The 15,034-nt window shown below is 30.8% G+C and overlaps 1 protein-coding gene across 1 annotated transcript in view; it reads left to right on the forward strand.

Annotated features, from left to right (window-relative positions):
- Positions 1-15,034, forward strand: part of LOC133644894 (LIM domain-binding protein 2-like) — a 443,135-nt gene that overhangs the window by 365,399 nt on the left and 62,702 nt on the right. The gene's annotated exons all lie outside the window — the stretch shown is intronic.

Consider the following 15,034-nt stretch of genomic DNA (forward strand, 5'->3'; position numbering starts at 1 on the left):
GTTGACATGACATGCTACATTGATTCATGAGGAGTATTAATGATGTCATTTATGTTGGCCTGCCAGCAGCACTCAATAAGCAGGAAAGTGCACACCTTTTTCCCATGCACACCTTAACATAAGCATCACTTTATTCCTGCTGCTTTAAGAAGACTCACCTGCCACAATAGTAGGCACACCTGCACCAGCCCATAATATACATGGAGAATAATAACGGCTCATTGCTTTAATAACACTTTTTATTGCTGTTCAAAAACATTGTTCCCATGCAGCAAATGACAATGATATGACACAATAATAACACAAATAACATCAATATGACACAATAATTATACAGATAACAATATTATGAAACAATAACACAAATGACAACAATATGACACAATAATTATACAAATAACAATAATAACACAAATGACAACAATATGACACAATAATTGTTCAAATAACAATAATATGACACAATAATAACAGAAATTACAATAATATAACACAATAGTAACAAAAATAACATCAATATGACGCAACAATTATACAAATAACAATAATATGACACAATAATAACACAAATGACAACAATATGACACAATAATTGTTCAAATAACAATAATATGACACAATAATAACACAAATTACAATAATATGACACAATAGTAACACAAATAACATCAAGATGACACAATAATTGTACAAATAACAATAATATGACACAAATTGTTCAAATAAAAACAATAATAACACAATAATAACACAAATAACATCAATATGACACAACAATTGTTCAGATAATAATATGACACAATAATAACACAAATTACAATAATATGACACAATCGTAACACAAATAACATCAATATGACACAATCATTGTTCAAATAACAATAACATGACACAATAATAATACAAACTACAATAACAACATGACACAATATGAATACAAATAACATCAATATGACACAATAATAACACAAATAACAATAAAATGACACAATAATAACACAAATAACATCAATATGACACAATAATTATACAAATAACAATATGACACAATAATAACACAAATGACAACAATATGACACATTAGACAAATAACAATAATATGATACAATAATAACACAAATAACAATATGGCACAATAATTGTACAAAAAACAATAATATGACACAATAATAACACAAATGACAACAATATGACACAATAATTGGACAAATAACATTATATGACACAATAATAACACAAATAACAATACGACACAATAATAACACAAATAACAATAATATGACACAATAATAACACAAATAACAACAACATGACACAATATGAATACAAATAACATCAACATGACACAATAATAACACAAATGACAACAATATGGCACAATTATTAGACAAATAACATGAACATGACACAATAATTATACAAATAACAATAATAGGACACAATAATAACACAAATGACAACAATATGACACCATTTTTAGACAAATAACAATAATATGATTAAGATTAAGATTAAAGTACCAATGATTGTCACACACACACTAGATGCACAATAATAACACAAATAACATCAATATGATACAATAATTATACAAATAACAATAATATGACACAATAATATGACACAATAATAACACAAATGACAACAATATGACACAATAATAACACAAATAACATCAGTATGACACAATAATTATACAAATAACAATAATATGACAATTATTAGACAAATAACATCAATATGACACAATAATAACACAAATTACAACAATATGACAATTATTAGACAAATAACATCAATATGACACAATAATTATACAAATAACATAATTTGACACAATAATAACACAAATGACAACTATATGACACAATTATTAGACAAATAACAATAATATGACACAATATAAACACAAATAACATCAATATGACACAATAATTATACAAATAACAATAATTTGACACAATAATAACACAAATGACAACTATATGACACAATTATTAGACAAATAACATCAATATGACACAATAATAACACAAATGACAACAATATGACACAATTATTAGACAAATGACATGAATATGACACAATAATTATACAAATAACAATAGTATGACACAATAATAACACAAATGACAACAATATGACACCATTTTTAGACAAATAACAATAATATGACACAATAATAACACAAATAACATCAATATGATACAATAATTATACAAATAACAATAATATGACACAATAATATGACACAATAATAACACAAATGACAACAATATGACACAATAATAACAGAAATAACATCAGTATGACACAATAATTATACAAATAACAATAATATGACAATTATTAGACAGATAACATCAATATGACACAATAATAACACAAATTACAACAATATGACAATTATTAGACGAATAACATCAATATGACACAATAATTATACAAATAACAATAATTTGACACAATAACACAAATGACAACTATATGACACAATTATTAGACAAATAACAATAATATGACACAATATAAACACAAATAACATCAATATGACACAATTATTAGACAAATAACAATAATATGACACAATAATAACACAAATAACATCAATATGACACATTAATTAGACAAATAACAATATTATGACACAATAATAACACACATGACAACAATATGACACAATTATTAGACAAATAACAATAATATGACACAATAATAACACAAATAACATCAATATGACACAATAATTAGACAAATAACAAAATTATGAAACAATTATAACACAAATGACAACAATATGACACAATTATTAGACAAATAACAATAATATGACACAATAATAACACAAATAACTGCAATATGACACAATAATTAGACAAATAACAATAATATGACACAATAATAACACAAATAACATCAATATGACACAATAATTAGACAAATAACAATATTATGACACAATAATAACACAAATGACAACAATATGACACAATTATTAGACAAATAATATGACACAATTATAACACAAATAACATCAATATGACACAATAATAACACAAATGACAACAATATGACACAATAATTAGACAAACAACAACATAAACATCACTTCATTCCTGTTGCAAAATAAAAGCCTGGCTTTAATAAGACTCACCTGCCACAATAGTAGGCACACCTGCACCAGCCCATAATATACATGGAGAATAATAACGGCTCATTGCTTTAATAACACTTTTTATTGCTGTTCAAAAACATTGTTCCCATGCAGCAAATAACAATAATATGACACAATAATAACACAAATAACATCAATATGACACAATAATTATACAAATAACAATATTATGAAACAATAACACAAATGACAACAATATTACACAATAATTATACAAATAACAATAATATGACACAATAATAACACAAATGACAACAATATGACACAATAATTGTTCAAATAACAATAATATGACACAATAATAACACAAATTACAATAATATGACACAATTGTAACACAAATAACATCAAGATGACACAATAATTATACAAATAACAATAATATGACACAATAATTGTTCAAATAAAAACAATAATAACACAATAATAACACAAATATCAATATGACGCAACAATTGTTCAGATAATACTATGACACAATAATAACACAAATTACAATAATATGACACAATAGTAACACAAATAACATCAATATGACACAATAATTGTTCAAATAACAATAATATGACACAATAATAATACAAATTAAAATAATATGATACAATAGTAACACAAATAACATCAATATGACACAATAATTATACAAATAACAATAATATGACACAATAATAATACAAACTACAATAACAACATGACACAATATGAATACAAATAACATCAATATGACACAATAATAACACAAATAACAATAAAATGACACAATAATAACACAAATAACATCAATATGACACAATAATTATACAAATAACAATATGACACAATAATAACACAAATGACAACAATATGACACATTAGACTAATAACAATAATATGATACAATAATAACACAACTAACAATATGGCACAATAATTGTACAAATAACAATAATATGACACAATAATAACACAAATGACAACAATATGACACAATAATTGGACAAATAACATTATATGACACAATAATAACACAAATAACAATACGACACAATAATAACACAAATAACAACAACATGACACAATATGAATACAAATAACATCAACATGACACAATAATAACACAAATGACAACAATATGACACAATTATTAGACAAATGACATGAATATGACACAATAATTATACAAATAACAATAATATGACACAATAATAACACAAATGACAACAATATGACACCATTTTTAGACAAATAATAATATGACACAATAATAACACAAATAACATCAATATGATACAATAATTATACAAATAACAATAATATGACACAATAATAACACAAATGACAACAATATGACACAATAATAACACAAATAACATCAGTATGACACAATAATTATACAAATAACAATAATATGACAATTATTAGACAAATAACATCAATATGACAATTATTAGACAAATAACATCAATATGACACAATAATTATACAAATAACAATAATTTGACACAATAATAACACAAATGACAATTATATGACACAATTATTAGACAAATAACAATAATATGACACAATATAAACACAAATAACATCAATATGACACAATTATTAGACAAATAACATCAATATGACACATTAATTAGACAAATAACAATATTATGACACAATAATAACACACATGACAACAATATGACACAATTATTAGACAAATAACAATAATATGACACAATAATAACACAAATAACATCAATATGACACAATAATTACACAGATAACAATATTATGAAACAATTATAACACAAATGACAACAATATGACACAATTATTAGACAAATAACAATAATATGACACAATAATAACACAAATAACATCAATATGACACAATAATTAGACAAATAACAATAATATGACACAATAATAACACAAATGACAACAATATGACACAATAATAACACAAATAACATCAGTATGACACAATAATTATACAAATAACAATAATATGACAATTATTAGACAAATAACATCAATATGACAATTATTAGACAAATAACATCAATATGACACAATAATTATACAAATAACAATAATTTGACACAATAATAACACAAATGACAACTATATGACACAATTATTAGACAAATAATAATATGACACAATATAAACACAAATAACATCAATATGACACAATAATAACACAAATAACATCAATATGACACATTAATTAGACAAATAACAATATTATGACACAATAATAACACACATGACAACAATATGACACAATTATTAGACAAATAACAATAATATGACACAATAATAACACAAATAACATCAATATGACACAATAATTAGACAAATAACAATATTATGAAACAATTATAACACAAATGACAACAATATGACACAATTATTAGACAAATAACAATAATATGACACAATAATAACACAAATAACTGCAATATGACACAATAATTAGACAAATAACAATAATATGACACAATAATAACACAAATAACATCAATATGACACAATAATTAGACAAACAACAACATAAACATCACTTCATTTCTGTTGCAAAATAAAAGCCTGGCTTTAATAAGACTCACCTGCCACAATAGTAGGCACACCTGCACCAGCCCATAATATACATGGAGAATAATAATGGCTCATTGCTTTAATAACACTTTTTATTGCTGTTAGAAAACATTGTTCCCATGCAGCATAATTGCACCGTGTTGCAAAATAAAAGCCCTGGGAGCCGCTTTGATCCCATGAATCTGTCACAATAAAAGGTAGACCATCTAATGAGACCCAGGATAATAATCATTACTTTTTACTGCTGCTGTGTAACTGCGGCGTGTCAGACCCAGACCTGTTTCCCACATCTAGGCGCTCAAAGTGTGTCAGACCCAGACCTGTTTCCCACATCTAGGTGCTCAAAGTGTGTCAGACCCAGACCTGTTTCCCACATCTAGGTGCTCAAAGTGTGTCAGACCCAGACCTGTTTCCCACATCTAGGCGCTCAAAGTGTGTCAGACCCAGACCTGTTTCCCACATATAGGCGCTCAAAGTGTGTCAGACCCAGACCTGTTTCCCACATCTAGATGCTCAGAGTGTGTCAGACCCAGACCTGTTTCCCACATCTAGGCGCTCAAAGTGTGTCAGACCCAGACCTGTTTCCCACATCTAGGCGCTCAAAGTGTGTCAGACCCAGACCTGTTTCCCACATCTAGATGCTCAGAGTGTGTCAGACCCAGACCTGTTTCCCACATCTAGATGCTCAGAGTGTGTCAGACCCAGACCTGTTTCCCACATCTAGGCGCTCAAAGTGTGTCAGACCCAGACCTGTTTCCCACATCTAGATGCTCAGAGTGTGTCAGACCCAGACCTGTTTCCCACATCTAGATGCTCAGAGTGTGTCAGACCCAGACCTGTTTCCCACATCTAGGCGCTCAAAGTGTGTCAGACCCAGACCTGTTTCCCACATCTAGATGCTCAAAGTGTGTCAGACCCAGACCTGTTTCCCACATCTAGATGCTCAGAGTGTGTCAGACCCAGACCTGTTTCCCACATCTAGATGCTCAAAGTGTGTCAGATCCAGACCTGTTTCCCACATCTAGATGCTCAGAGTGTGTCAGACCCAGACCTGTTTCCCACATCTAGATGCTCAGAGTGTGTCAGACCCAGACCTGTTTCCCACATCTAGATGCTCAAAGTGTGTCAGATCCAGACCTGTTTCCCACATCTAGATGCTCAGAGTGTGTCAGACCCAGACCTGTTTCCCACATCTAGGTGCTCAGAGTGTGTCAGACCCAGACCTGTTTCCCACATCTAGGCGCTCAAAGTGTGTCAGACCCAGACCTGTTTCCCACATCTAGGCGCTCAAAGTGTGTCAGACCCAGACCTGTTTCCCACATCTAGATGCTCAGAGTGTGTCAGACCCAGACCTGTTTCCCACATCTAGATGCTCAGAGTGTGTCAGACCCAGACCTGTTTCCCACATCTAGGCGCTCAAAGTGTGTCAGACCCAGACCTGTTTCCCACATCTAGATGCTCAGAGTGTGTCAGACCCAGACCTGTTTCCCACATCTAGGCGCTCAAAGTGTGTCAGACCCAGACCTGTTTCCCACATCTAGGCGCTCAAAGTGTGTCAGACCCAGACCTGTTTCCCACATCTAGGCGCTCAGAGTGTGTCAGACCCAGACCTGTTTCCCACATCTAGGCGCTCAAAGTGTGTCAGACCCAGACCTGTTTCCCACATCTAGGCGCTCAAAGTGTGTCAGACCCAGACCGGTTTCCCACATCTAGGCGCTCAGTGTGTCAGACCCAGACCTGTTTCCCACATCTAGATGCTCAGAGTGTGTCAGACCCAGACCTGTTTCCCACATCTAGGCGCTCAAAGTGTGTCAGACCCAGACCTGTTTCCCACATCTAGGCGCTCAAAGGTCAGCTTTGTGATCTTTTAGAGCACTTTTTCCACCGACTGAAAAATTAAAGCGTTTTTTTAAATTATTTGTCGTTTTCATAGATTTGTTTTTCAACTTTTAGGCATCTCCTCAGTTTTTGGTCCCAGGGAAGCGTCTTAGTCGTAAAAATGTTCTAAATAAGCCATACAGTCGTGGTGACCCATCACCCTTGTTCACCCCCTGGGAGGTGAGGGGAGCAGTGAGCAGCAGCGGTGGCCGCGCCCGGGAATCATTTTTTGGTGATTTAACCCCTAATTCCAAGCCTTGATGCTGAGTGCCAAGCAGGGGGGTAATGGCTCCCATTGTTATAGTCTTTGGTATGACTCGGCCGGGGTTTGAACTCACAACCTACTCATCTCAGGGCAGACACTCTAACCACTGAGTAGTAATGTGTCATATTCATGTTATTGGTGTTATTATTGTGTCATATTCATGTTATTGGTGTTATTATTGTGTCATATTCATGTTATTGGTGTTATTATTGTGTCATATTCATGTTATTGGTGTTATTATTGTGCCATATTCATGTTATTGGTGTTATTATTGTGTCATATTCATGTTATTGGTGTTATTATTGTGTCATATTCATGTTATTGGTGTTATTATTGTGTCATATTTTTGTTTATTGTATACTTAGTCTGTCATATTATTGTTATTTGTGTTATTATTGTGTCATACTCATGTTATTTGTATTGTTATTGTGTCATATTCATGTTATGTGTATCATTATTGTCATATTATTGTTATTTGTGTCATTATTGTCATATTATGATTTGTATTATTTTTGTGTCATATTGATGGGATTTGTGTTATTATTGTGTCATATTGATGTTATTTGTGTTATTATTGTGTCATATTGATATTATTTGTGTTATTATTGTGTCATATTATTGTTATTTGTGTTATTATTGTGTCATATTATTGTTATGTGTGTTATTATTGTGTCATATTCATGTTATTTGTGTTATTATTGTGTCATATTTATGTTATTTGTATTTGTATTTTGTCATATTATTTTTATTTGTATTATTATTGTCATATTGATCTTATTTGTGTTATTATTGTCATATTATTGTTATTTGTGTCATTATTGTGTCATATTATTGTTATTTGTATTTTTTTGTGTCATATTGATGGTATTTGTGTTATTATTGTGTCATATTATTGTTATTTGTGTTATTATTGTGTCATATGCTTGTTAAGTACGTTATTATTGTGTCACATTGATGTTATTTGTGTTATTGTGTCATATTATTGTTATTTGTGTTATTATTGTGTCATATTATTGTTATTTGTGTTATTATTGTGTCATATTATTGTTATGTGTATTATTTGTGTCATATTATTGTTATCTGTGTTATTATTTTGTCATATTATTTTTATTTGTATAATTATTGTGTCATATTGATCTTATTTGTATTATTATTGTGTCATATTAATGTTATTTGTTATTTTTGTGTCATATTATTGTTATGTACGTTATTATTGTGTCACACTGATGTTATTTGTGTTATTATTGTGTCATATTATTGTTATTTGTGTCATATTATTGTTATTTGTGTCATTATTGTGTCATTATTATTTGTATTATTTTTGTGTCTTATTGATGGTATTTGTCTTATTATTGTGTCATATTATTGTTATTTGTGTTTTTATTGTCATATTCTTTTTATGTACGTTATTGTGTCACATTAATGTTATTTGTGTTATTATTGTGTCATATTGTTATTTGTATTCATATTGTGTCACATTCATGTTATTTGTGTTAATATTGTGTCATATTGTTATTTGTGTCATTTTTGTTATTTGTATTATTATTGTGTCACATTGATGTTATTTGTTATTATTGTGTCATATTATTGTTATTTGTATTCATATTGTGTCATATTATTGTTATGTGTGTTATTATTGTGTCATATTATTGTTATGTGTATTATTTGTGTGTCATATTGATGTCATTTGTGTTATTATTGTTCACCCCCTGGGAGGTGAGGGGAGCAGTGAGCAGCAGCGGTGGCCGCGCCCAGGAATCATTTTTTTTTGGTGATTTAACCCCCAATTCCAAGCCTTGATGCTGAGTGCCAAGCAGGGGGGTAATGGCTCCCATTGTTATAGTCTTTGGTATGACTCGGCCGGGGTTTGAACTCACGACCTACCCATCTCAGGGCGGACACTCTAACCACAAGGCTAATATTTTGGTGACATGTCCTTTGGCAAGTTTCACTGCAATGAGGTGTTTTTGGTTGCTGTCAGGTTCAAACACTGACGACATCTATGAAACGAGACAAGGAGCGAGGAATTAAACAGAGACATCATTCAATTTGAGGAGAGACGCCTGGACACAGTACCCTTGCACGGGGTCTCCAGCGAAAGATTGTACGCCACCTCTTTTGATTTGGACTTTCCCTGATTACATGGCAACAGCAGTTTCTAAGGGACGAGGGTCGTAAACAGTTCACAGAAAAGGTCGTAAAACAGTTCAAAGAAGCGGTGCCCGGAGTCTGGTCCTGCTTCCTCTTCGCTTTTGTAGTTCTTGGGTCAAGACAATATATTTCTGTTGACTACAATACGTGAAAGAAACAGAACACCTTTATGTTGCTTACCCCCCTACACAGTGAAATTTTGCTACTAAAATTTTGAAACCTAAGACAGCCATGACATGATGTTCTTTACAAGTGCTTGTACACTTTTGACCACGACTGTATATGCATTTATTTTATTTTATTTTATACTTTTTTTATTCATAGCTTGAATCCCAATTTCAACTCCAGGTCTGTCGATATAAACTTTTTTAAAGTTGTATGCCTTTTTTGTCAAACGTTTTACAAACCCCGTTTCCATATGAGTTGGGAAATTGTGTTAGATGTAAATATAAACAGAATACAACTCAAATTCAATTGAATGCAGAAATAAAGACAAGATATTGGATGTTCAAACTGATAAACATTTTTTTTTTTGCAAATAATAATTAACTTAGAATTTCATGGCTGCAACATGTGCCAAAGTAGTTGGGAAAAGGGCATGTTCACCACTGTGTTACATGGCCTTTCCTTTTAACAACACTCAGTAAACGTTTGGGAACTGAGGAGACACAGTTTTTCAAAAACAATTTGAAATGTGGACTCGTCAGACCGCAGAACACTTTTCCACTTTGTATCAGTCCATCTTAGATGAGCTCAGGCCCAGCGAAGCCGACGGCGTTTCTGGGTGTTGTTGATAAACGGTTTCCGCCTTGCATAGGAGAGTTTTAACTTGCACTTACAGATGTAGCGACCAACTGTAGTTACTGACAGTGGGTTTCTGAAGTGTTCCTGATTCCATGTGGTGATATCCTTTACACACTGGTGTCGCTTGTTGATGCAGTACAGTCTGAGGGATGGAAGGTCACGGGCTTAGCTGCTTACGTGCAGTGATTTCTCCAGATTCTCTGAACCCTTTGATGATATTACGGAGCGCAGATGGTGAAATCCCTAAATTCCTTGCAATAGCTGCTTGAGAAAGGTTTTTCTTAAACTGTTCAACAATTTGCTCAGGCATTTGTTGACAAAGTGGTGACCCTCGCCCCATCCTTGTTTGTGAATGACTGAGCATTTCATGGAATCTACTTTTATACCCAATCATGGCACCCACCTGTTCCCAATTTGCCTGTTCACCTGTGGGATGTTCCAAATAAGTGTTTGATGAGCATTTCTCAACTTTATCAGTATTTATTGCCACCTTTCCCAACTTCTTTGTCACGTGTTGCTGCCATCAAATTCTAATTAAGATTTTAAATCCGGCCCGCCGGACGTTCTACATCATTTTTTTAGACCTTTAACATGAAAAGTGTATTTATTTGCCATTATGATGTGCAGTGCTGTTTTTAAATGAGCGTAAGTCTTGAACTATAGAAAGTATTTCAATGCTTGAAATCTGCACTTTTGAGTGTTCTAGGAGTTATTAGGGTAATCTAGGTCACAGCAGCTCAGACCAGGAACAAAGCAGAGTGGGCGGGGTTTGTTTACAGAGCAGCCAGCCCCAAACACATGTGTCAGGAACAGATGTGGAAGCAGATTTTTACGTGATAATATATCATATTGTAGGTGTTTATTACCCTTTGCGTTCATATTTTGCTGTTTGTTACATTTTTGTTGTGTTTTGCTTGATTGTAAAAGATACACAACTATGGAGGAGCTGGTCTGACAAGTAAAAGAGGAGCAACCTTCTTATGTTGTTAATATTCAGTGTTTTATTGTTCATAGTTAATATTGTAAATCCCATGTAAAAGTGGAGCAATGTTCATATGTGCTTAATATTCACTGTTTTATTGTTCATAGTTAATATTGTAAATCCCACGCAAAAGAGGAGAGATGTTCATATGTTGTTAATATTCACTGTTTTATTGTTCATAGTTAATATTGTAAATCCCACGTAAAAGAGAAAAGCTTTTCATATGTTGTTAATATTCAGTGTTTTATTGTTCATAGTTAATATTGTAAATCCCACGCAAAAGAGATGTTCATATGTTGTTAATATTCACTGTTTTATTGTTTATGGTTAATATTGTAAATCCCACACGAAAGAGGAGAGATGTTCATATGTTGTTAATATTCACTGTTTTATTGTTCATAGTTAATAATGTAAATCCCATGTAAAAGTGGAGAGATGTTCATATGTTGTTAATATTCACTGTTTTATTGTTCATAGTTAATATTGTAAATCCCATGTAAAAGTGGAGAGATGTTCATATGTGCTTAATATTCACTGTTTTATTGTTCATAGTTAATATTGTAAATCCCACGTAAAAGAGAAGAGCTTTTCATATGTTGTTAATATTCAGTGTTTTATTGTTCATAGTTAATATTGTAAATCCCATGTAAAAGTGGAGAGATGTTCATATGTTGTTAATATTCACTGTTTTATTGTTCATAGTTAATATTGTAAATCCCATGTAAAAGTGGAGAGATGTTCATATGTGCTTAATATTCACTGTTTTATTGTTCATAGTTAATATTGTAAATCCCACGTAAAAGAGAAGAGCTTTTCATATGTTGTTAATATTCAGTGTTTTATTGTTCATAGTTAATATTGTAAATCCCACGCAAAAGAGATGTTCATATGTTGTTAATATTCACTGTTTTATTGTTTATGGTTAATATTGTAAATCCCACGCGAAAGAGGAGAGATGTTCATATGTTGTTAATATTCACTGTTTTATTGTTCATAGTTAATATTGTAAATTCCATGTAAAAGAGGAGCAAAGTTCATATGTGCTTAATATTCAGTGTTTTATTGTTCATAGTTAATATTGTAAATCCCACGTAAAAGAGGAGCAACGTTCATATGTGCTTAATATTCACTGTTTTATTGTTTATAGTTAATATTGTAAATCCCACTTAAAAGAGGAGCAAAATTCATTTTTGCTTAATATTTGTTTTATTGTTCATAGTTAATATTGTAAATCCCACGCAAAAGAGGAGAGATGTTCATATGTTGTTAATATTCACTGTTTTATTGTTCATAGTTAATATTGTAAATCCCATGTAAAAGAGAAGAGATTTTCATATGTTGTTAATATTCAGTGTTTTATTGTTCATAGTTAATATTGTAAATCCCACGCAAAAGAGATGTTCATATGTTGTTAATATTCACTGTTTTATTGTTCATGGTTAATATTGTAAATCCCACGCGAAAGAGGAGAGATGTTCAAATGTTGTTAATATTCACTGTTTTATTGTTCATAGTTAATATTGTAAATTCCATGTAAAAGAGGAGCAAAGTTCATATGTGCTTAATATTCAGTGTTTTATTGTAAATTCCATGTAAAAGAGGAGCAAAGTTCATATGTGCTTAATATTCAGTGTTTTATTGTTCATTGTTAATATTTTAAATCCCACGTAAAAGAGAAGAGATTTTCATATGTTGTTAATATTCAGTGTTTTATTGTTCATAGTTAATATTGTAAATCCCATGTAAAAGAGGAGCAAAGTTCATATGTGCTTAATATTCAGTGTTTTATTGTTTATAGTTAATATTGTAAATCCCACTTAAAAGAGGAGCAAAATTCATTTTTGCTTAATTTTTGTTTTATTGTTCATAGTTAATATTGTAAATCCAACGTAAAAGAGGAGAGATGTTCATATGTGCTTAATATTTACTGTTTTATTGTTCATAGTTAATATTGTAAATCCCATGTAAAAGTGGAGCAATGTTCATATGTGCTTAATATTCACTGTTTTATTGTTCATAGTTAATATTGTAAATCCCACGTAAAAGAGAAGAGCTTTTCATATGTTGTTAATATTCAGTGTTTTATTGTTCATAGTTAATATTGTAAATCCCACGCAAAAGAGATGTTCATATGTTGTTAATATTCACTGTTTTCTTGTTTATGGTTAATATTGTAAATCCCACGCGAAAGAGGAGAGATGTTCATATGTTGTTAATATTCACTGTTTTATTGTTCATAGTTAATATTGTAAATTCCATGTAAAAGAGGAGCAAAGTTCATATGTGCTTAATATTCAGTGTTTTATTGTTCATAGTTAATATTGTAAATCCCACTTAAAAGAGGAGCAACATTCATTTTTGCTTAATATTTGTTTTATTGTTCATAGTTAATATTGTAAATCCCACGCAAAAGAGGAGAGATGTTCATATGTTGTTAATATTCACTGTTTTATTGTTCATAGTTAATATTGTAAATCCCACGTAAAAGAGAAGAGCTTTTCATATGTTGTTAATATTCAGTGTTTTATTGTTCATAGTTAATATTGTAAATCTCACGCAAAAGAGATGTTCATATGTTGTTAATATTCACTGTTTTATTGTTTATGGTTAATATTGTAAATCCCACGCGAAAGAGGAGAGATGTTCATATGTTGTTAATATTCACTGTTTTATTGTTCATAGTTAATATTGTAAATCCCATGTAAAAGAGGAGCAAAGTTCATATGTGCTTAATATTCAGTGTTTTATTGTTCATAGTTAATATTGTAAATCCCACGTAAAAGAGGAGCAACGTTCATATGTGCTTAATATTCACTGTTTTATTGTTTATAGTTAATATTGTAAATCCCACTTAAAAGAGGAGCAACATTCATTTTTGCTTAATATTTGTTTTATTGTTCATAGTTAATATTGTAAATCCCACGCAAAAGAGGAGAGATGTTCATATGTTGTTAATATTCACTGTTTTATTGTTCATAGTTAATATTGTAAATCCCACGTAAAAGAGAAGAGATTTTCATATGTTGTTAATATTCAGTGTTTTATTGTTCATAGTTAATATTGTAAATCCCACGCAAAAGAGATGTTCATATGTTGTTAATATTCACTGTTTTATTGTTTATGGTTAATATTGTAAATCCCACGCGAAAGAGGAGAGATGTTAATATGTTGTTAATATTCAGTGTTTTATCGTTCATAGTTAATATTATAAATC

Source organism: Entelurus aequoreus, linkage group LG28 (assembly GCF_033978785.1).
Source record: "Entelurus aequoreus isolate RoL-2023_Sb linkage group LG28, RoL_Eaeq_v1.1, whole genome shotgun sequence".
NCBI classification, from domain to species: domain Eukaryota; kingdom Metazoa; phylum Chordata; class Actinopteri; order Syngnathiformes; family Syngnathidae; genus Entelurus; species Entelurus aequoreus.